The following is a 24,027-nucleotide window of genomic DNA, read 5'->3' as shown; positions in this document are numbered from 1 at the left end:
TATTCAAACCTCACCATCGAGGAAAGAGGAAGATGTTAATATGAGTTCTCTCAGAAAGTGGCTGGAGCTGGGTGAGGATGGAGGAAGGCAGGCTATACTTACTGTGGGCCGAGATCCTTCTTCCCAGAGGGAGGTACAAATTAAGCACTAAATAAATCTTCATTGAGCGAGAGAATGAATGGCTCACACTACCACAGAACATTCATACTACACAATAGCTTCCAAACAAGTGAATGAATCTACACTGGAGGAACTGTGTTCTTGTTCTTACTGTACTCCAAGCTATTGTGTTGTGCTTTGGTCTGAAACATGTTTTCTGCATTATTTCCATTTCTTTCCTTTGATTACATTATGCTTCTCTGTCCTCTGGCCGTTCTGAACGAGTTAGTTAAAACACTCAAATGTTCATTGTGTACCTCCTTACTTCCTTAGGTTTGTCTAGTGAGTTCTGAATTGAATGGATTGGTTGGGTTCAAGAACCCAGGTGTTTAGCTTCCTTGGCGGAGGAGACATTTATGCAATCCCATTGCTCCAGCTTAAGAAGACTTTTCCCGTTTGGCTAGGAATATTCTGGGATCAAAGAGATTTTGGAAAACGCCCAGAACCGTTAAGCATGGAAACTGTGCTGACTTCCATTGTCTTACTCACAGGGTGCCTCCTATTGACCTGGACAATAATGCTCCTTCACTCTGTCACTAGTGACTGATGCCACACAGACGCACCAATAAAACCATCTTCAAAAATGTCGGGAAAATGAAACTGGTGTTTAAATGATCACAGCCTTTGCTAAACATGCTCAGATTTAAAACACGAATATTATTTAAGTGAACAATTATTTCCTCAAGTACAACTTAAATTCTCAATAGAAAATGCATTGCCAAACAAAACAATTTATATATATAACATATATAACGATTATGTACAGAGATATTTTAAAGACAAACCTTCGTTAGTATTAAAAACAACAGACACCTCCACCGCCCCCAAGGCTACACTGTAAAGTCTAAAGGGCCAATCATCCATTTTACTTGTGTCTGAAGTTAGCATAACCATGGTTAGAGTATAGGGACATACTGGTAGACACTAATGAGAGCTAATATTAATGTGGGTTTCGTTTTTAAAAAATCCCTATAGTCTGTTTTATTTGTAGGTAAATCTCTTTCCCTTCTGTTGGTAATAGGCATTTCTTATAGTAGAGTCTTGTAATTGAAGCTTGCAAATAGCATTGTAAAAGAAATAAATATCTTTTTTAATAGCAACTATCAAATTTCTACAACTCAGATAGCTGTATGTTTTTTTAATATCCCACTTACTTATTCAAGCTGAGATGAAATAGCATTCCTGTTGAATTTTTTTCCTAACGAGAATCAAATCTCTTTGCCTATAAATCAACATTATCTTTTAACTAACTAAAGTCATTTTATCCTATATCCTAGAAATTAATTTATCTTCTTTACAAAAATGTATTGCAGGATGATTTTAGTAAGCACCTGCTTGTCTTCCTTTTTTTAAGCACAAAAATATCATGTAGAAAGCTATTTCTAATTCGACTTACTTTTAAAGTGCCCTGTACATATGCCAGTTTTCCTGCATGTTTTGACAAATGACACATTTCCTTTGGTGCTTCCTTGTGGGTAACAGTGTGTGAGGATGTGGTGCTGGAAAAATTTATTACAGTTATTTTGTAGTTGATATTAAAAAATGTGATGTATTATACCAGGTGTCTGACCTTTAAAGATCTTAGGACCTAATTCATTACAACATAAAATTTACATATTATTCAACTTTGCTGCAGAGCTCTTATGAACAAGTCATGGTGTGTGTGTGTGTGTGTGTGTGTGTCAGGACAGAGAAGAAAAAGGCTAAGCTCAGGCAAGGGATAAGTTCTAGTCTACGAGTTTGTGTGTGTGTGTGTGTGTGTGTGTGTGTGTGTGTGTTGGGGGGGTGGCTTCTGTGGCTTACAGCAGAGGAACCATGTAATTGTCTAAGTAAAGAAAAGCGTAGGGAAAACTCAGGACTGTGAGCATGTCGTGGATTCATGAGGTACCCCCTTTTCAGAGATTCTCATTGAGTCTACGCTCAGAAGAGGGCCTGAAAAGCACAATAAGAGAGAAAGAATAACCATGTGGTCCCACAGAGGAACTTTAAGGGATTGAACCTGATATAGCCAACAAAACAATATACAATGAATTTTCATACCTATTTTAAACCTCTAAGATAAGAAGCTAAAATTAAAACTTGTTATGAAATAAAAACCCCAGGTTAAACAAATAAATGTATTTCAAATTATACATATATAACAGTTTTTTTAAAAATAAGGAATGAAAATTTAAATCATATCAGAGCAAGTTAGATCTGAACACTAAGATTAGGTGCTACTGGAAATCCGTTTACGCTACTTGAATTCTTTTTATTATTTTTAATATTTCCTTTTCAATAAAAACTGGAATATTGCTTTATCACAATATACACCCTTATACTATTCGTGTTTCCAATCAAATAAATATCCATTATGTTGAAAGCGTAACTTTTAATAAATGCATGAACAATATCCTATAGGTTAGCAGTAGGTGTGTGCTCATTTGTAAACTTGTGGTCCCTATGGCTTCCTAGCTCTCAAGGCTCCCAGACCTTGATTGATAATACTATCTTTCCTGAGCAAGCGCCAGTATCATGGCAGAGAAATAACTTCACATCTTTCTTTCTATAGAGACTATAAAATAATTTCCGCTAATGCAGATGGGCTATTCATGTCCATAGAAGCCAAACACTGTTTAAAGTTTCAGTTTGCTATCACAGATAATGTTTCCGTATTCTGCAGTTTAATTAGTGAGGAGGAAGCCTTTCCTCTCAAATGCTGATTTTTCTAAATTACTTTGCTGGAAGGTATAGAAATATGGTTAAGATTCCCTTTCTGGATATGTGCTAATTTTTAGGGAGAGGGTGGAGGCCATCAAAACAAGACAAAATGTAAAAAAGCCATAATTATCCTCTGAGTGAGTTCGTTGCTTTTGGCAAATCCGAGCCAATCACAGGCCTTAAATGGAAAGGTGAGAAGTGTTGTGTGTTCGCAGTAGAGGGAGCTGTCTTCTACTTCTAGCACAAGCGAAAATAGAAGGTCACTCAGTCTATTGATAAATCACACTGCCTGATTCCTAACTGACAGCTCAAACTAACATCACGCTGGATGAGGGAGAACAAAAGGCCATCCGGCAGCCATTTTCTTGACACTTTTACTCAATCACCGGCAGATTGCTTACGACAGCAATAGCAGCTGTTTTGTCTTCATCTTTCCACATTTGATAAAAGGTGTCAACTCAAATTTTTGTAAATAATTCACTTACCCCTACTGCACACACCAGCACTGCTCAGCATATGTATTTTGTGGGAGCAGATCACCGAGGCAGGTCAGAGCTCAGCGTATCAGCTGAAGGTCACCTGCGATCTTAAAAGACGCCGGATAACCCTATACAGTCCGTCAAGGTCAGAGATAAAACTAGGCGTGGATGTTTGTGACAGAAACCGAAGGTTACACAGTAAGGAGAGCATATATGAAAATGCTTCCTTCTCCCACCTAAGACTCGGTTTCTTTGTTTACCACATTTCAAACTCCTAGCTCCTTGGTCAGTTATCAGTGTAGGGTATTTGCAAACCCACAGGAGAGATTAAAAATCTAAATTGTTCTTTCAAAAGTTTGAAGAAAGCATTATTTGTAGCCTGCTATTCATCATGGACTGCACGGAGGCCAGAGCTACAATCCGTTTCTATGTCCCTTTTAAAAGAATCATAAAAAGAGCGTCAAAAATTAATACAGTTAGAGAGAAATTCATTTATCTAGTTCATTTAAAATTCTACCCTGAAATGCATTTAGGCTTGAGAGCTGAGGGAAAAAAAATAGAGAAAGAAGGTGTTTTATATCATAAGAGCTTCGTTTGCTTTAAGGGCTTAGGGAAACTAATAGCGAAATCCTTGAATTATTGCAAAAGATACTCTATCTGCTGCTGGCAAGCAGCTAAAAGCATGGAGATTAAAAATGATACATCCTTCAATGCTAGCTTGTTTTTTAGGTTACATTACTCACGGAATAAATCTAAACAACAAATAGTCACTATTTGGTTTATATTTTCTAATAGGAAAAGTCCATGTGTTTTTGAGATTCTGTCTGAGCGCCGCCGCAGGGGGATTTATTACCTGTAATGGATGTGCACAGGCTCAAAGAGCACCTTTCTTACATTTTCTCCCATTCTTTCTACGTCAGAAGTAGGAGGCAATAACTCTTGCGATTTCATTGGAAGAGGTGTGGGAGGATAAAATGAGCCAGGATAAAGTACTGCTACGGTTATACAGGGCATTAAACACAGTTTCGAACCTAAATTAGTTACTCCAATCCCCGGTTAGAAACTAATTCCCACAAGGAAAAATAATATCTTTACAACTTAAATCTTTATAAATAGGCAGCAAACGGGGATTTGGGATAAAAATTTAATCTTCTGTATTACAACAGAGTGTTGCCTTCTTGTGTTCTTTCCAGGTTGGTATATATTTGCTGCTTCTGACCTAGCACATGCCATTGTATACTGTGACTTGTGTCCTTATTTCATTTCCTTTTTTTCTTAGAGAGATTGCAGGATCATGTCAGTAGGGTATACACCTTACGTCTTATCGATTTCATAACTTATATTCTGATTTTAAAACATGTGAAGCACTTGCATTCATTATCCTTTTTTCTTTTATTTTCTTTTTGGTCTCAGGTGGTTACGTCAGAAATTCTGTGTAGCAGAGGAGGAATGTGGGCGGAGGGCTCATGAGGTAACTGCGCATGTGCAAGCTGGATCCGTGCATGAAACTGTGCTGTGGAACCCAAAGTTTCTCTCTATTCCCATGTACCCTGAATTTAGGGCTCACACCGAGGGAGCACGCAGCTTGGCAAAGAGCAAATATCCAATATATTGTTTTAAAAGGAATACATTGAGATTAGGACATGTGCATTTAGCCGAAAGACATGTAGAAGCCACTCATATATTTTCTGTTTTTTTAATGACAACAATTTGCAAAGTAGATTAATCAGAATAAATATGTGTCTGGTCAGGGAAAAATAAAAAAAACATAACGTTTGCTCTTGCGAAGCTTTCATTTCGCGCAGAGCGGGGGACGTGTTTTTTTATGACAAAGGGTTCGCTTTCTCGGTTGGAGGATGGAGAGAGAGCAGTCACAACTTTATCTCCTCCGGCTGTTGTGCAGGAGGGAAGAGACCAGGGGAAGGGTTTCCTAAGCTGAGACAGGCCATGCTGCGCTGGGCTTTCATTGTTAAGGCAGTGGATGGTCCTGAGAGCTCTGGGGGGACCGAAGTGAGAGGGTTGTGGGAAATCCCAAGCAGGGTCGGGGGCTGGGTGGGTGGGGGGGTGAATAAAGGCAGAAAGACGTAAGCCCAAAGCCAGAGCTAAGAAAAAGGATAGCAAAACAAGTAAAGCTTGAAAACAAAACCAATGTAGACTTATGTGGACCCGAGTGCGAGCATTCTTACGGAAGGGAAGGACAGAGAGAGCTGCCTGGGAGTCTTGGTCCCTTGTGATAGAGGCAGACCGCAAATGCAAAAATACCGCCCAGAGTGGTGGCTGCTTTCCTGTTGGCTAACTTGCCTATGAGGAACTCGCAGAAGACTTTAAGGGAACTAAGCAAATTCTTACAGGAATGCCCACGAAGGGAAGTTTAATGCTTGTTAGGGAAACGGTGCTCCAAATACTGTACAACAACAACCAGAATGACAATAACACTTGGTTCTACCTGTCTCAAAGTATTATAAGTGAATTACTTACATTAATTCAATTAATCTGTTTATCGGATGAGGTAACGGGGAGAACCGTTAAATAATGCACCCTAACTCACAGGGGTGGGAAGTTGTGGGAGAGTCCAACCTCTGTTTCTTCATTCTCAGCCTGCTTGTAGAGCTCAAGTCCCATCTCCACTGTTGTTGTTGAGGTCCCTACGAATCATTAAATCCAAAGGCACAATGAATACTATGACCCAGCACATGTTCACTTTGTGGAAACATCTCTTCTTTGTGTACCTCATCTTTATACACAACACTGACATAAGGAGTCAATTTACAAAAGGAAACGCTATCTGCGCTATAGAAGAAATGATGAGCGGCAAATATGAACGGCTAATCTCATTTATCTTCAGGTCTTCTGAATGGGTATAATTTAAGTTTTCATTTTAATCATCTGTATTTTATTTTCAACAATTGGTTGGTGTGCTTGTGTGACTGTGCGTGTGGTGGTATTTATGCGGGTGTGTGTGCATGCAGGTGTGTGTGCAGTAGCATGGGCACATGCATGTTGACAGTGGAGGTCAATGCTGGGTCTCTCCCTCTATCCATCTAACTATTTGCGACAAGGTCTTTCTCTGAAGCTGGAGCCCACCAGCTGGCTATGGACCTCTGTGGACCTACCTGATTCTGTCCTGCAGTATGGAGACTATAGGTACATGTCACCACATCTGGCTTATAGTTGAGAAATGGAGCTATGAATTTAAGTTCTATACTTGTGTGACAGACACTTTGCTGACTGAGGTGTCCCAAGCCTGTTATTTACCTCTATCTTCTGTGGTTGTTGCTTGTCAGATATCCTGTTAAATTTTTATACTAAGGAGGAATATTGGTTATCTTAGGGAAGAAATTTGTTGAAGAAAAGGTAAAAGGAGAGAATTCAGGAATGGATGCTCTAATTTAACTTAATGAAACAATCAGAAGTCAGAAGCCACAATTTTGGGAAAAATGCTAAATTGATAGAAAACATAAAAGCTTTCTATCATTCAAAGACCAATATATATCAAAATTAATCAGCCTGTGCACTCTAGGGTGTGTTATAAAGGATCTGAAATGTGCAGACACTTTTTAAAAAAATATTTTATTTATTTTTATTACATTGATTGATTGATTGATTGATTGATTGATTGATTGAGACAGAGTTTCTCTGTGTAGCCCTGGCTGGCCTCGAACTCAGAAACCCTCCTGCCTCTGCCTCCCAAATGCTGGGATTAAAGGCATGAGCAACCACTGCTTATAGTCCAGACTTTACCCCCTCCCGGTTCACCCTCCCACAGTTCCACATCCCATTCCTCCTCCCCCCTGTCTCCAAGAGGATGTCCCCTCACTCCCCACCCATACACTAGCTGGTCTGTCACTCCTCCCCCCCTCCCCCCCAAATACAGCAGAGGTTAGGGAACTGCTTGGTCCTTGAGAGATGTTTGCTCTATACCTAGTGATGATGTGGAACCATCAGCAGGTGGCCCCGAGCTAGTGGATGCTGGTCTAAGGCCCTTTGAAAATTATTCCTGGCCCCGTGGTCCTGCTTTGCTCTCTGCTCCACACTTGGCCATGTGTGTGTGTGTGTGTGTGCTCCCTCCCCCACAAACTCTCACTGCCAGGAATGAAATTCTAGGACCCGCCTTCCCTGTCCCTGTGGAGTGAAGCCCTGTGATCCCAGGAGCCCAAATAAACCTTTCCTTACTTAAGGTATTGTTTAGGCATTTTGGTCACAGTGTTGAAAAGTCAGTCATACAAGGTGCCTTCTCAAGTTTTGGATGCATCACTTGATGTTTTTGGTAAACTAAGCTGAGTAAAACCCTTTGGGCTGTGCTTGTGAGGATACGAAGTTTAACAGAAAACTGCAGTTTTTAATCCGTAAAATGCTGTTGTTGTGCTTGTATTATCTACTATTTATGCAGCACTTTGCTCTGTCAGATAAAAAGGCCTCATTTGCTGGGCATTTTACAATGAAAAATTAATTATCTGTCAAGCAATTACAATGACCAAAATGTAAAAGCAGTACTTAAAAATGTTAAAAAAAATTTTTTTGTCTCTAAAATTAGGAGAGATAAAGCCAGAAGCAAAGGATTCTGATGATCATCACAAGAAAAGAAAACAATAAATTCTATAGTTTTAAAACAGACAAACCTAGAATTTCCCAGCATGTGACCTTGGCCAAATTACTTGAACTCACTGTTCTTGTGTGAACCAAGCCATAAAATGGCATTAAAGAGATGTCCTCTGAAAAATGCAGACATTATATCTGACGTGAGGTGCTCTGGGTAAATAAATTATGTCTTTCCTGGTTCAGGCTGGAACAAAAAGGTGAATACTGTTCTTTGCAAAAGATGCTTTCGAGGGTCATCCTGTTCCTTGCCCATAATTTTTCTTCTCTACCCATGTGGCCATTTCATATTTTATTGCTGAGTTCTTAGTAGATTGTGGAGCTAGCTATAATAATAATAATAAACACCAATATTTTTCTCCCAGCAGATAAGGGCACCGAAGGGCAGAACAAATTTTCTAGGTAGTAACTTCAATGGTGTTGTTCTGTGTTAGGAAACAAATGATCCTCAGGTGTGGCAAGGCCATTGGCTCCTGGTTTCATATGTATGGTAGGAACTGGTTGTTGTTTTGCTAAGATGTAGGAAATTACAGATTCTGAGGAAATGAATGGCAAATTCATGAGAACACAAACTTATAGGCTAAGTGTTAACTTCTAGAAAATTCTACAGCCTATGGAAAAACACATGGTTTTGTTTTGGGGGGTTATATGATAGCAACTAGCTTTTAGGGACCCTTCGAGATGATCAGGGAGTGAGAACTTAATGTGAGATGAATGAGCTTCAAGAGATATTTAAATGTCCCTTTTTGAGTAACCTCCCGACATTCTTCTCTCCCAGCTTGGGTTTCTGTTCAACTTTGGCTGTTGTATAGATGACCTGTTAGTACATATTTTGTGTACTCTCTTCCCCTGGGATGTAAGTACCGGAAGTATAAAATTCTTCTGCTCCCGGGTATATGACTTATTGTAGGTGCTAGAGGAAGATGTTGAAATATAGAAAATGGTAATTAATGATGTTTGATTTGCACCATAGGACCAGGGGCTTGAAGATGGTCTCAAAGAAGGGTTTAGATGTCTCGCTATACAAAGGCAAAAACACAGTTTGACGTGACTTTGAGGGCTAAAGTGTGCTAGATTCAGGTGAGAAATGTGCATAACAAAATATAACTGCCTTAATTTCATTGAGCAAGATTTATAGCAGTGAACTGATTTCTGCTGTCTTAAGTTTTGCCTCTTCAGTACGGGATGGCCCCAAGTTCAAGTCTCTTGCAGATAGTGTAACCACTTGATCTTTTCTTTTCCTTTTTTCTTAATTTGTTTATTTTCATTTTATGTACATTGGTATTTTTGTCTGCATTTATGTCTGTGTGAGGCTGTTAGATCCTCTTGAACTGGGAGTTACAGAGTATCTGAAGGTGCTGGGAATTGAACCCTGGTCCTTTGGAAGAGCAGCCAGTGTGTCTTAACCACTGGACCATATCTCCAACCTCCTCGATCTTTTGATGATAGGTGACATCAGAGTTGAGACTGCCACCAAAAATTGTAGAAGATGACAGTTTAAAACTGGAAGGAAGAGGGACTGATGCAGTGGCTGTGGGAACAAGAGGGTGCAGGTCTCTCAGGGTGAGAGTCAGTGGGGTCATAAAACTGCTGTGGCTTGACAAGTGGAGTCAGGATCCCAGGTGAGGAAGAAAGAAAGGGGGGCAATGAGAAGGAAATGTAGGGGATCATTTCCCTTTCATGATCATTGATTTCTGTGTCGACAGGAAACTTACTAGCTTGGACAATTGAGTAAAACAAATCAAGTGACATGAAAAAAGCCTTCAGTTTGAATGTGCTTTCACTAGCAAAGAGGAACAATTAGTGTCAGAAAATGGCTGTGCGGATCCTTTAAAATCTCATTCCCAGAACATACAAGCCAAGCAAAAAGGCATTTCGAAAAATGGCAAAACAACTCACATTCTACTAGGGTAGATAACTGGTACACTGATCGGATAGACTAATGGCTCTTAAACCATAGTGGACATCCAGATCACCTGACCAGCTTTTCGTCCAGTGGGTCTGGGCTCCAACCCAGGAATGTGTCTAACAAGTTCCCAGGCGAAGCTGGTGCTGGCCTTGCATCTGTCCTTTGAGATTCGTTGTAAAGGCAGTTCTGCACCCTGGCTCCCTGGTTACAGGAGAGAAGGAGGAAAGGTGTCTATAAGTTGACTTCCTAAGGACCCACTCAGGGGTTCCTTTGGGTTTAATGTCCAAATTGCTTTCGAGTTTGGAGAACAATATTCAACTTACTGTTGATGTGGCTGCTCTCTGTTTTTTAGAGAAAGGAAGAAGTACTGTTGGTCTTCAATATGAGTCTCAGCTCTAGAGCTTTTATTCAATTCTAACAAGCTGAATGGCCTTAGACCAGTCACCTAATCCCGAATTCCTTTCTTCATCTGTAAAATAAGAAATTGTTTTACATGACCCTTCCTATTTTTTTCCTGCTTTGAGACTTATTGTTTCTGATTGTGGCTCAGAGGGAGAAATTTATATTATATCGCCAAATCCCCAGTTCACCTTTGTGACAACTGGCTTGTGTTTGGAACTTCTGCTTCACTGGAGGTCATGGGATGCCTTAGTGACCAAGTGTTCCCTAAATAGAATTCAGAGTCCCGATAGTACTGAATACACTACGGTCAGCGACATTCCTTCCTTTCATTTGCTGTTTTCCCCCTTAATTGTTAGCAGGAGTTCTTCAACAACAGTTGTTTGTTTTCTGTTCAAATTAGAAAAGAAGCCTTTTTTTCCTTTCTTTTCAGGAAATGTAGTAAGATTTTAGCCTCTCTCTGTGATGCTCAATTCAATTCTTTGCTCCTGTTGTTTGTGTGTTTTGCCACCAGATAGCAGAATTACTCTTGTTATAATATTTGTATAACATAGATGGTCTCATTAGAAGCTCTTAGAGACATAAGGGAGAGGAAATCTGTCCAACCTCAGCATCTGAGCATAATTGGTTCTGGAGAAAAAGAGGACTGTCTGTGACTTCACTTGAAAATGCTTACCAAAATGTGACTGGTTCTCCACCTTCCCCCAGAGGGAAGGGCCCTTATTTAGAAAACGAATTACACAAATATGTTTGGTTGCTCCTGTATCTAGTCAAACAGGGATTTTATTTTCAAATATGTGCCCAGAAAGGAGCCCATCTGCCTCCCACCAGCTTCAGGTGAACTCAGTCCTGCAGACTGGTAGCTCAGCTCAGGTCCCTGGAGAAGGGGTGGATGCCTGGGCAAGGCCATGAAAAAAACCAACTGTTTGCAAGTTACTCACAGATGCTATAATTCGTACAAGGAAAGTTCTGTGGCATTTGAATCTCCCTCTGAAAAACTTCCTTGTTGGTTTTTCTTGAAGACTTGTCTTTCAGCTATCGACTGACTTAACTCTGCCTTAGCCACTGACTTTCTGTGGAGTTTAAGCAATACTTCCTTTGACTTAGTGGAATCCTGACTCTTTTGTAAGATTTGCTATTTCCCTTTTATTCTTTATTATAAAACTGTGTTAGCATAAACAAAGAATTCTCAACTGAGGAATACCGAAGGGCTGAGAAGCACCTGAAAAAAATGTTCAACATCCTTAATTATCAGGGAAATGCAAATCAAAACAACCCTGAGATTCCACCTCACACCAGTCAGAATGGCTATGATCAAAAATTCAGGTGAAAGCAGATGCTGGCGAGGATGTGGAGAAAGAGGAACACTCTTCTGTTGTTGGTGGAATTGAAAGCTTGTACAACCACTCTGGAAATCAGTCTGGCAGTTCCTCAGAAAATTAGACATAGTACTACTGGAAGATCCAGCAATACCTCTCCTGGGCATATACCCAGAAGATGTTCCAACTGGTAATAAGGACACATGCTCCACTATGTTCATAGCAGCCTTATTTATAATAGCTAGAAGCTGGAAAGAACTCAGATGTCCCTCAACAGAGGGATAGAGAAAATGTGGTACATTTACACAATGGAGTACTACTCAGCTATTAAAAACAATGAATTTATGAAATTCTTAGGCAAATGGATATATCTGGAGGATATCATCCTGAGTACGGTAACCCAATCACAAAAGAAGTCATTAGATATGCACTCACTGATAAGTGGATATTAGCCCAGAAACTTAGAATACCCTAGACACAATTTGCAAAACACAAGAAAATCAAGAAGAAGGAAGACCAATGCATGGATACTTCATTCCTCCCTAGAATAGAGAACAAAATACCCATGGAAGGAGTTACAGAGACAAAGTTTGGAGCAGAGATGAAAGGATGGACCATCAAGAGACTGCCATACCTGGGGATCCATCCCATAATCAGCCACCAAATGCAGACACTATTGCATATGGCAGCAAGATTTTGCTGAAAGGACCCTGATATGGCTGTCTTGTGTGAGGTTATGCCAGTGCCTGGCAAATACAGAAATGGATGCTCACAGTCATCTATAAGATGGAACACAGGGCCCCCAATGGAGGAGCTAGAGAAAGTAACCAAGGAGCTGAAGGGGTCTGCAACCCTACAGGTGGAACAACAATATGAACTAACCAGTACCCCCAGAGCTTGTGTCTCTAGCTGCATATGTAGCAGAAGAGGGCCTCGCCGGCCATCATTGGGAAGAGAGGCCCCTTGGTATTGCAAACTTTATATGCCCCAGTACAGGGGAATTCCAGGGCCACGAAGTGGGAGTGGTTGGGTAGGGGAGCAGGGCAGGGGGAGGGTATAGGGGACTTTTGGGATAACATTTGAAATGTAAATGAAGAAAATATCTAATACAAAATTGAAAAAAAACTGTGTTAGCTTGAAATAGGAGACTAGGCAGTGGGTATTATATTAAGTAGTACGGGGGAAAGAGACAGTCACCCCCAAAATCTTTATTTACATTTTATTTATTTATTTATTTATTTATTTATTTATTTATTTATTTATTTATTCTATTAAAAGTAGATCTCCTTTTTTTTTTTTTAAAGATTTATTTATTGGTTATATGTAAGTACACTGTAGCTGTCTTCAGACACTCCAGAAGAGGGAGTCAGATCTCGTTACGGATGGTTGTGAGCCACCATGTGGTTGCTGGATTTGAACTCCGGACCTTTGGAAAAGCCGTCGGGTGCTCTTACCCACTGAGCCAGCTCACCAGCCCTAGATCCCCTTTTTTAAGAATACAATATATACTGGTCATGATTTCCTATTCCTCATCTTCTCCTAGATCCACCCTGCCTTTCCATCCATCCAACTCCAGGGTTTCTTTCTCTCTTGTATGTTGTTGCGTTTCAACAAGCAACCTCAAATCCACACCTGTGTGTGAATATTCACAGGAGAGTATGTTCACATGAGAGTATGTTCAAAGCAATACACAGGCTTTCTATGCTTTTTCTTTCATAGCTGAAAAGCACTTTCAAATTTGATTTTGGTTTCATTGGTAGCACACACAAAGGCTACATCAATCAGCTTTAACTACAGGTTTGTTCTATGAGAAGCCACCTCCAAACTCTGACTTAAAGTGACAGTCACCCACTCTCATGGATGCACAGGTTGTAGGCCTGTCATGAATCTGTCCACGTGTGCTCAGTTGCTGGAGGAGGGAGAGTTGAATGAGACTTTTTAAAACCTAAGCCCATTGGGAATATTTTTGGAGTATGATGTTTTTTCCCCCCAAACTCTCAGTGTTGTCTGGCTTTCATTATTGGTTCTGCTTCATAATAACTGTTATAACTTGGACAATTTACTTAATCTTTCAATCCATTTATTTCTTCACCTTTCAAGAGGGGATAAAAATAGCACCCAGTTCACCGGTTTTCATGAGACTGGAATGAGATCATTAGCAGATAATTGCCTGGCACAGACAGGCTGTTTACTAAATGTTAGATTTTTCTGTTTATTAAGAAAAACAAAAACCTACCTGATTATGATGGAGAGGAATGTGTTCAGGGAGAGAAGGAAGAAAAAAATTATGAACTTAGAGAAAGAAGTAAGGCTTGAATCTATCTCTAGTTCTCTGGTCATATAAATGAAAGACTCTGACAAAACCAATATTTCATCATATATAATAGCTGTATACACAGTACCATCCATTCTGGAGTAGAGCTTGCCATAGAACTCAACAAATTTTGACTATTTGAATCTGCATATTAACTCTAGAAACATCTCTTGGTGACTGTCTCTATCTAATAGATGGGGAAACCCAGGCACAGCAAGGTCATGTAACATACTCAAGTCGGCCTTCTGGGTCAGAACAAGGATTCAAGTGCTGGGCATCTGTAACCTTTGACCTTCAGCCTTGGAGATTTCCCACCACACCGAGTATCAGGATGAAGGCCAGGTCATGGGGTGGTGACACCTTCAATTAGTGGCATGGTTCATATGATCTGATGTTTTAGAATTTACCTCTAGTCGTTCCTTCTGAACCTGGAGGTTCGGAACGGTGTTCTGCCTTTTTTGTTTTGTGTTTGCTCCCATTTTCCAGCTCATTCCCAAGTGGAAAAGAGATGCCAGGGGATACAGACTGCTAGGGAATCTCTTTGTAAAGATTTGGCAATCCATCCTCTGACTTGCTGACTCCTCACTCTCCCTAATGCAAGGAAGAGAATCAGGATCAGCTTTTTTTTTTTTTTTTTTTTTTTTTTTGCTCTCGAGTAATAGGGCTTTTTATTGCTAACTTAAGGAACAGGGGATGAGTGAAAACAAGATAGGTTTTTATGTCTAACTCTGTCCTGCAAAGAGAAACCACATCATGCTAATAAATCTCTCATACTAAAAATGCATGCGTGCAAGGCAAAGGACAGTGTTTGTAAATCTCATTGAATTAAGTTTAACTTCGGTGCCTTTTGGCAAATGCAGTTCAGGGATGAGGACTGTGGAGCGCTGATCTGATACTCTGTGGGTGAGGATTACAAGTAGAGGCAATTTCACATTTTAGTTCTAGGATTCTGGCTTACAAAATGCTCAGTTGAAGCTGTGAAATGTTTCAGCGTCCACGTTTATAAAGCTGCAGTCGCCATGGATAGGCTGGGCCACATGTGTGCTGTACTGGGGCTCTGTATTTGGAATTAGGTATTTTTTTTTTATTTGGTGTTGCTTGTATCTCAGCTGAGCCAGCTCTCTTTGATCCAAACAAGATAGGGTGGATTTTATTAAAAATTTAACACGTATCTCATAGCAATATTTACTTTAATGTGGTAAATAAAGAAATTCTTTTTCTGAATGAGATATGTTGGTAAGATAAACTCAATGTTGTAAGATAAATATTAACTTTATAATGAAAACTACAGAGTGTCTTATCTGGTACATTGCATCTGTATTTCTCTGAGGAGATGAGAAGGCATCTGTGCTTCTTGCTGTACCTTGCAAGAGAGGTGATAATTTAGATTTTAATCCTTAATTATCTGTCCGAGCTCACTTTCGAGTGACATATCACCCTGTGTATTCTTCTACTTCTAATTTTAAAAAAGATCGAATATGTTAGCTCAGGCAAGAGCCTAGCTAGTGTGAGAGTTGCAAAAGTACAACTAGGCACTTTTACATGCAGGAGTCTTAGAAGAATTGCTAACTTTAGTAGGCAAAATTCATTAGTGGAAAGGATACTTCGGAAGTTTTAAAGTCAAAATGTCTTCTGGGAACTCAGGTGAACATAACGTAGAATCCAATTACACAGGGTTGGAGTGAAGTTCAAAGGACACCTCTGATAGTTTTGATAAAGTTACCACTCTGGAAAGAACCAAGATATACTACTTTTCACTGTGGTGATTGTCCATGTCCGGGTACCTTCACACAGTGGCACCAGTTATGAATCCTGTAAGTAACCTATTAATAACAGCAATATGAATGAAGTGTGCTGCCTAGAAAATGAGGTTGCCTGGCTCACATAAAATACCATTTTCTTTTCATAATTTACGGGATGTGTTGTCCAAGGAGATGAAGTATTTCATGTTGGTCAGTTTGGGCCCCGCCAAAGCCTAACACAATGTAGAATATTTGTAATGGGTGACTGACAAAATAGTCTTTCCTGTCGCTCAGCCCTTTTGTGATCAAACATCAAGGCCACAGACACAATTTCTCACTGGCTTTATCTCTTTGGTAGTTACAAATACTATTGGGGACTTAAATAAAGCAGGCAAACAACCTCATATTTATTGTGTGCCATCAAGTTGTGAAAAAAAATGGAATTCAAAGCTGTGGTCCTTGCTTTCAAGGGGTTGATAGTCTTGGAAGCAAAAGATTAATTCTTTGTGCAAATGATGTTAATCAACCAGTTCTCTCAACTTTTGCATATTTACTGTATGCAAGAAATCATATTCAGAGGTAAATCAGTTTCCCATCTTCCTCAAGGCTCACACATGTTGAGTTATTAGTAGGATACAGAGAGTACAGATTATATGGGATGTGCTTCAAGAGCTGAGAGTCCCTGCAGTGTGTACTGGAAGATAGAAAAGACTCCACTTTAAAAAAAAAAAGTCAATGCATGTATTTTCAAAGCATATGCATTTCAAATTATACTTTTCGGTTCACAAATATCTTTGAAGAGCATAGATCATATGATGCACTTTTAAAATAACTTGTATAAAAGGGACATTGCAAAGGTCTATCTGAAGCTGGATGTAGTAGCACACACCTGTAATCCTGGCACTCGGGAAACAGGAGGATCACTGCGAGTTCAAGGCTATGTCAAGAGTTCTAAGCCAACAGAGCATACGTACTGAGCCTCTGTCCCAAAACAATCACAACTAAACAGCATAAAAGACCAACACAACAACCCCCTGCTCGCAAACAAAATCCAAGCAAGCAAGGAAGCAAGGAAGCAAGGAAGCAAGGAAGCAAGGAAGCAAGGAAGCAAGCAAGCAAGCAAGCAAGCAAGGAAGGAAGCAATCAAGCAAGCAAGCAAGCAAACACAATTGTTCTGGCATCCTGTATGCAGTTGGTCTTGGCCTCCCTTGACATATAACCATACTTCTTTGTCCAAGCTGTTTGCACCTACCTCCTTTTGTGGGAAGACCAATATAGGCAAATCTCGTTTGGTTTTCTATACTTCTATATTTTATTTTTGCTTGCCTATGAGAGTCTTCAGTGATTGGAATCTTGGTCCCAGACCAACAGTTATGTTTCCTGCTTATTGATTTTACCTGTAGATGGGTTTCAGGTTGGTATAGAAGGAAAAGTGAGTTAGGTTTACAGGTAAGGCCACTGAAAGGACACACACCCAGGGTGATTCAGAGAACCCCCTTTATTGCACATCATTCTTTATTGTGGCCTTCTGTGGTTTGTGTTTCTGTCTTTGCTAACATACCTTGAGCTCCTCTGGAGATGGGGGACAGGGATGTCATTGTCATCTTGTAGGTTAAAAAAAAACTATTGATTACCAGCAGTTGCAAATGCACTAAATTGAATGTGGTGCTTTATTTGAAATGGAGATAAGTTGAATTTTTTACATCTCTTCCTTTCCCTAGGTATGACCTTGGGTAAGTTTCTTAATATGTATGCCCCCCCATATGTATAAAATGCAGTGAAAGCACATCTCATAGAGCTGCGTGGAATGTTACATTATTGATAATTAATGCATGTACATCACACTTGGCATATAATGAAAATACCTATGGTGTTTCTTATTTATTTTTTCGGTTTCCCTGTCTAGCACCACCCTTGTTTGTACCAGATATTCAATAAATGTTGAATACAAAACACTCGAGATGGACATATGATTATGGTAAAAAAATGTCCAACAAATGTGTGCTGCATGAGTGAGTGGTTCTTATCCTGGATCAAATGGCCCAGAGAACCACCCGGGGATTACTCATCTCAGAGTTAGCGCTGAGAATTTTAGCCAGTGGGGGCTCTGCTTCAAACAAGGATTCACATGAAAAGCAAATCAAATGTGAATTTGAAGGAGAGGCAAAATACATTGTTTCTTATTAGGCTTGCTCTTTGATTTTCATTAGGCGTTCTGCCTGATTCTTATTAGGAATGCCCTGATTTCCTTTAGGTCCTGGCCATTTGGGGTCAGTGCTCAGATGCTATCTAATGATGTCATTATTTGACTTTATTACTTACATGATGTAGGTAATGATTCAGGGTTTATTCCAGAAAAGAATCTTAAGCACCTAATGCTGATTGGTTTAATGATACAAAAACTAATTTGGAAAGAATGGAAGGTTTCCTGGGGCACAGCTGATGATGTGAATGTGAAAAAGCTTCATTTCCCACACTTAAAGAATGGAAACAGTGCGCAATTACGTGTTCTTTCAATGAGGTGTTTTCTTTGAAATGGAAGAACCTGGAAACAAGCCATCTGAGAAAGGTGGAGAAAATGGAAATAACCATGCCAAGGTTGCTTTTCCTTTTTTCTGTTTCCTTTATTACTGGTATATTTATTCTTGGCTGTAAACACTTGCTTTCACATTTTTTTCCTCTTTAATATGAAAATCCAATGGAGAGACTGATGAGATTGGCCACGTCTGTGGAGTTGAAATGAACTTTGTAATTTTGTCTATCAGCTTGGGGTCAATGGTATAGATATCTGGTACGCTGTAAATGTAAATATGAATATGACTTCCATGTGCTGGCTTCATTCATGCAGAAGGCAGGCCCAGTTCTACTGCCTGCCATCACCTACCTCCTACCAGCTAACAATTATTTAAACAAGTCACCATGGGTTCTTCAAGACGGCTTTTCTTGACATCCATGGTTCTTACCCAGGGTCTTTCAGGGAGATTTGTTGTTGGATTTGATTCTTGTGATACATCAAGAGGCCAGCCACTGCTTCCTCTTGATGCTTTCTCATCTGTATGAAATGGAGTAGGAGGCACGTGGAACGACCCCAGTTGTTGGCCATAAACAACACTTCTAGCAACAGCTTCACTGATGTCAGCTTAACTGGCCTTAATTAAAGGAGTCAATTACCCACTTTTCAGTTCTGACATTCTGAATCTGCACCCTACAACACTGACACTGCGTGTTACTTAGTAAACAGGGAAAAGATGGATGTTGTCGTTTAATCTTATCATTTATTTGAATAATAATAAGACATTCTTAAGAGCTTCATTTCTAACTAAATCCTGATTTTTTTAAAACCCCCACAGATATTTTCCCATCAAGGCTTTGTCATTTCCATACGTGGAAAAAGGATGACTGTAAATAAAACAGTTAAAATGAGGTCATGAGTTCAGTTTCTTTTCCTTCCTCAAGGCAACAGTTTCTATACATTCTCACAACTGTCATTTACTGGGGTGCAAAATGACTGATTCATTCACCAAACTTTATCATTTCACTTCCGGTTGGTCAGAGCCTGACATTTTCTATTTCTGATCATCAATGCAGTCCCCCTCCCTCCAGAATTTGATCTATGTTTTCAAGTGCTAAAAGTATGACAGCTGAAGACCAAAGCATGTCTGAGGGACGAAAATAGTAGAAGAGCATCAAAGGATCTGAGGTCAGTCTCTAGTCTGTATTGATCTGTTGGGAAGAGTTGGTGTGATCGTTTGAATATACTTGGCCCAGGGATTGGCGCTATTGGGAGGTGTGGCCTTTTTGGAGTAGGTGTGGCCTGTGGAGGAAGTGTGTCCCTGCAGAGGTAGGGTTTTGAGGGTACTGTATATGCTCAAGCTCTCCTCAGTGTGAGGCACAGGAGTCTTCTCCTGGCTGCCTTTGGATCAAGATGTAGAACTCTTAGTTCCTTCTCTAGTACCTTGTCTGTGTGGACACTACCATGCTTCTTGCCATGATGACAATGGACTGAACCTCCAGTCCATTTAAGCCAGCTGCGATTAAATGTTGTCCTTTATAAGAGTTTCATTGGTCATGGTGTCTTTTCACAGCAATGGAAACCCCAACTAAGACAGTTGCACCAGCTCTAATCACTCATGGTCCTTTCATATAAAATGAGTTCATTTTATATTCTTCATATAAAATGGAGCACCCAAGGTTGTTTACATAGATCCTGGGTAGGTGTCTCATCTATAAAATGGCATACTTAAAGTGCCTACCTCATACAGTATAGTCCTAAGACAAATGTAAATCTATGGATTTTAAGTTTAAATTATGTATGTCTATGTATTTATGTGTAATACATTTTAAATATGCATTAAATATTTATTTGTAATAAATTAAATATGCATAAAATAAGTGCACATTTTTGCTTTCATGGTTGTCTGTGCACCACACATGTACCTAGCATCCAAGGAGGCCAGAAGATGGCATTAGATCCCTAGACCTAGAGTTACAGATGGTTGTGAATGGCCATGTGGGTTCTGGGAATTGAACTTGGGTTCCCTAGATGAACAGTAAGTGTTCCTAACCACTGAGCCATCTCTACATTCTCCATATGCATTTTTAAAGTTTGGTGTGTGTACGAGTAAGAGCTCACAAACTCATCGCAGTAAAACTCTGAAATGGAGCTAATTCGATGCCTTTTTTTTTTGGTCCACTCTTGGCTCTGAACTAATATTGGCCTTGGGACTCAGTGTAGAGCTTGCTTACTATATTCAAAGATCTAGGTTTGATTCTCAACACCTAGAAATAGAAATAAAGACAAAAATCTTCTTCAAGGAAGGGGTTAAGTGGTGAAAATAATTCTCAGGCTTGCGAGATGGGTTCCCTGAGTCCTAGTATCCTGGCGTATGATCAACAAAACTGGAGAATGGAAGAAATGGTCTTCCCTAGGGAGGAACCCCCAATTAGATATCTAATACGAAGTGGTAAGTCCTGAGATCATTTGCATACAAGTAATGCTATTCCTGGGCAAGAAGGGCAGGTGGTTGTTGAGTGATCTCAGGCATTGAGTGAGGAGAAGAGAACAGAATCTCTCTCCCAGACAGGCAGGCTTCAGCGAGACAGCTTGTTTAATTAGCCATGGCTAGGGAAAGCCTTCTGCATAAGGAATTCCAGGCTCTGCTGGACATAAAAGGAAGGAATGGAAAAAGGGGGATGAAGTTTAACCTGACTAGCGGGCTACGTGGGTTATGTGGGCTACATGACTCCCCAGCGGGGAAATTATATAATTATGTCATAACTTCGAAAATAAAATAAACTTTTATTTTAAAGATGTTTCTTACTAGGCAGCAGTGTTTCCAGCACCATCATGTATCCTGGGGCTTGTAATAAGCTGAAGTAGTCCCCACAAATATGGAAGGCAGAGTGGACAGCTTTATACCCACAAGCAACAAGGAACAGCTATGACATGGTTGAGTTGCATCGTTCCTTGGAACCCAGTTACTTCCGTATGTCCTTGCTAGTCACTGAGTCAGTCCTCATAATGACACACTTCCATCTTATAGATGAAAGTCTTTAGCCTTTCTCAAAGTCAATTTATTTCTGACTGGGATATATACGTTAACAGATAACAGAGAAAGTTGTCACATGTTCCTAAACATTTGTTTGTACAGATGCCTTTTCTTTTGTCATGTCTGCTTTCATAGATAATATGGCAATAGAAAGGCAACTTAAATGGGATATATCTCAAAGGGGGTTTATTTGTTCAACTATTTGAAAACTCAAGCACTACCACATTTAGGGATTAAACAAAAATTTCTTTTTTTTTTTTAATATTCTACTTTTCTACACCCCTTGTCCAAACATTGGTTTCTCTTGTTTAAAGTTCCAGACAGGCTCTTGCCTGTGGCGTGAACGCAATGTTGTAATCTACCAGCTCCAGGTCTAGGAGATAGAGAAACCCTTCACAGGACCAAGGCTCACAGGACTAATGTCATGTGACTTCCTTTAGCTATTCAAGTTCTTTAATACAGTCGCTATTCAGCTCCCAAGCAAGAGTGGATCTTGCTTGACCCAAGTGGGCTAAAGAACTGCTAGGTCGGTATTCTAAAAGGAAGGCTGGCTCTGTTCCTAAAATCTTCTGCACAAGGGCCAATACATGCTTGTAGGTAAAAACAACTAATCCCTGCTACTAATTTCTTTCCTGGAATTGAGGGTTCAACGAAATTAAAATACAAAGTGCTTTCAAGTTGTTCAGTTGGATATTTAGAACAAATCCATTTTCTAGCTTAATAGACCTAGAGATGATTATATTTGATAATAATTATGAACATGAAAACATATTTATGACTTGATAAGTAGAAAAATACAGTCAGAATTGTAGAGCTACTTCCTCTAGAGAGAAAGTTTAAAACATAGTATTGATATTTTAGATTAGAAAATTTATCACTAATTTAAAAATGCTCATGGCTAATTTTTTATGTATATCTAGTTTATCCATATGATTTTTAAAGGAGAGGGGAAGCTGAGCGAGTCATTGGAGACTGGTTTCTTAGGATAGGCACATGGAAGGAACCAACAAGTGCTTGTAGGTATAAACAACTAATGACTGCTACTGATTTCTTTCTTGGAATTGAGAGTTCAACAACAGAAAAGACAAAGTGCTTTCAGTGGCTTAGTTGACTCTTCAGTTGGGCCATGTAGCTTTGAGAGAGCCCCATGCTCATTACCACTCTGTTAAATGGGTTAGATGCCTTACTCTGTCTGCATTTTACTGACTTAAGACCTTATTTTTTTAAAGATTTATTTATTTATTTTATGTATATGAGTACATATCTGTAGCTGTACAGATCGTTTTGAGCCTTCATCTGCCTGTTAGGAATTGGATTTAGTACCTCCACTTGCTCCAGTCAATCCAGCTTGCTCAGTCCCTGCTTGCTCTTGCCCAAAGATTTATTTGTTGTTATATGTAAGAACACTGTAGCTGTCTTCAGACACACCAGAAGAGATCTTCAAATCTCATTAGAGGTAGTTGTGAGCCACCATGTGGTTTCTAGAATTTGAACTCAGGACCTTTGGAGGAGCAGTCAGTGTTCTGACCTGCTGAGCCATCTCACTAGCCCGACTTAAGACCTTTTAAAATACCACATTTTATCAATCTTAGTAGGTGTGAATCTTTCATATAGTCTGGCCTTGATAGCCATCTTTCTGATTCTATTTTCTTCTAAGATGGGAGAAATAAATTATGCAGTCTTTGTCTCCAACCCTTGCTCCACAGTTGCACACAATGTGTGGACTGGCTATTTTTAAATTTTCTTTTATTAGGGACTATGCTGGCTAGTTTTATGTCAACTTGACACAAGCTAGAATTATCTGAAAGGAGGGAGTTTCAACTGAAAAAAAAATCCCTCCATAAGACTCAGCTCTAGGGCATCTTCTTAATTAGTGATTGACAGGGGAGAGCTCAGCCCACTGTGGGCAGTGCCATCTCTGAGCTGATCATCCTTGGATCCTTGAGAAACAAGGCTGAGCAAGCCATGGGGAACAGCAAGCCAGTAAGCAGCACCCCTCCATGGCCTCTACATTAGCTCCTGACACCAGGTTCCTGTCCTGCTTGAGTTCCTGTCCTGACTTCCTTTAACTATGAGCAGGGATACAGAAGGGTAAGCCAAATAAACCCCTTTCCTCTACAACCTGTGTTCGGTCATTGTGTTTTGTCACAGCAATTGAAATTCTAGCCAAGAGAAGGGGGTGGGGGTGGGGTAAGGGACACCTGCTCATTCTGTCATCCTAACTCTTATGCTAGGAAGACAACCTAATACAAAAACAAAAGCAAATATCAACAATGACCAAAACAAGAGGATAAATCAACTGCTTTTATAGAAAAGTTATTCTTATATTAAAAAATTAAGATAGGATATTTATTAAAGCTACTTTTGTGATGCATCTGCATGTTTTTCTTCTTTCTTTTACCTTGTCTTTGGTAGAGAGGGAAGACTCCATTCACAGAAACATTTGTATAGTTATTATTTCCAGACGACAGTAATCTTTTGTTGAATCTTAGTTTATAGTCTTTATCTATGATAGTACTTATGGATTCTTCTATAACCTGTCTGATAGATATTTTCTGCTGATGAAATAAGCTAGTTCAAGCCAAGTTAAAGTATAAAGGCAGGTTTATCAGGGGCAGCTCTCAGGCACGTTCACTGGTCCCAAGGAACAAGGCCAGGGAGGTGGTCATGTAGAGGGAGCCAGAGGGGAGGGGGAAGAGAAAGAAAGGGGGGTAGGGAAGCATGCAAAAAAAAAGGGAGAACCAGATGGTGAGAGGTAGAGGAGAGAGAGAGAGAGAGAGAGAGAGAGAGAGAGAGAGAGAGAGAGAGAGAGAGAGAGAGAGAGAGAGAGAGAAAGAGAAGAGCTTTGGCCGGAGGGGAAG

The 24,027-nt window shown here is 39.9% G+C and overlaps 1 long non-coding RNA gene across 1 annotated transcript in view; it reads right to left on the bottom strand.

Moving 5' to 3' along the window:
- Positions 1–24,027, bottom strand: part of Gm41228 — a 63,774-nt gene that overhangs the window by 6,314 nt on the left and 33,433 nt on the right. The gene's annotated exons all lie outside the window — the stretch shown is intronic.

The sequence above is a fragment of the Mus musculus genome, chromosome 14 (assembly GCF_000001635.26).
Source record: "Mus musculus strain C57BL/6J chromosome 14, GRCm38.p6 C57BL/6J".
Lineage (NCBI taxonomy): Eukaryota > Metazoa > Chordata > Mammalia > Rodentia > Muridae > Mus > Mus musculus.
This window is presented reverse-complemented; position numbering and strand designations above follow the sequence as displayed.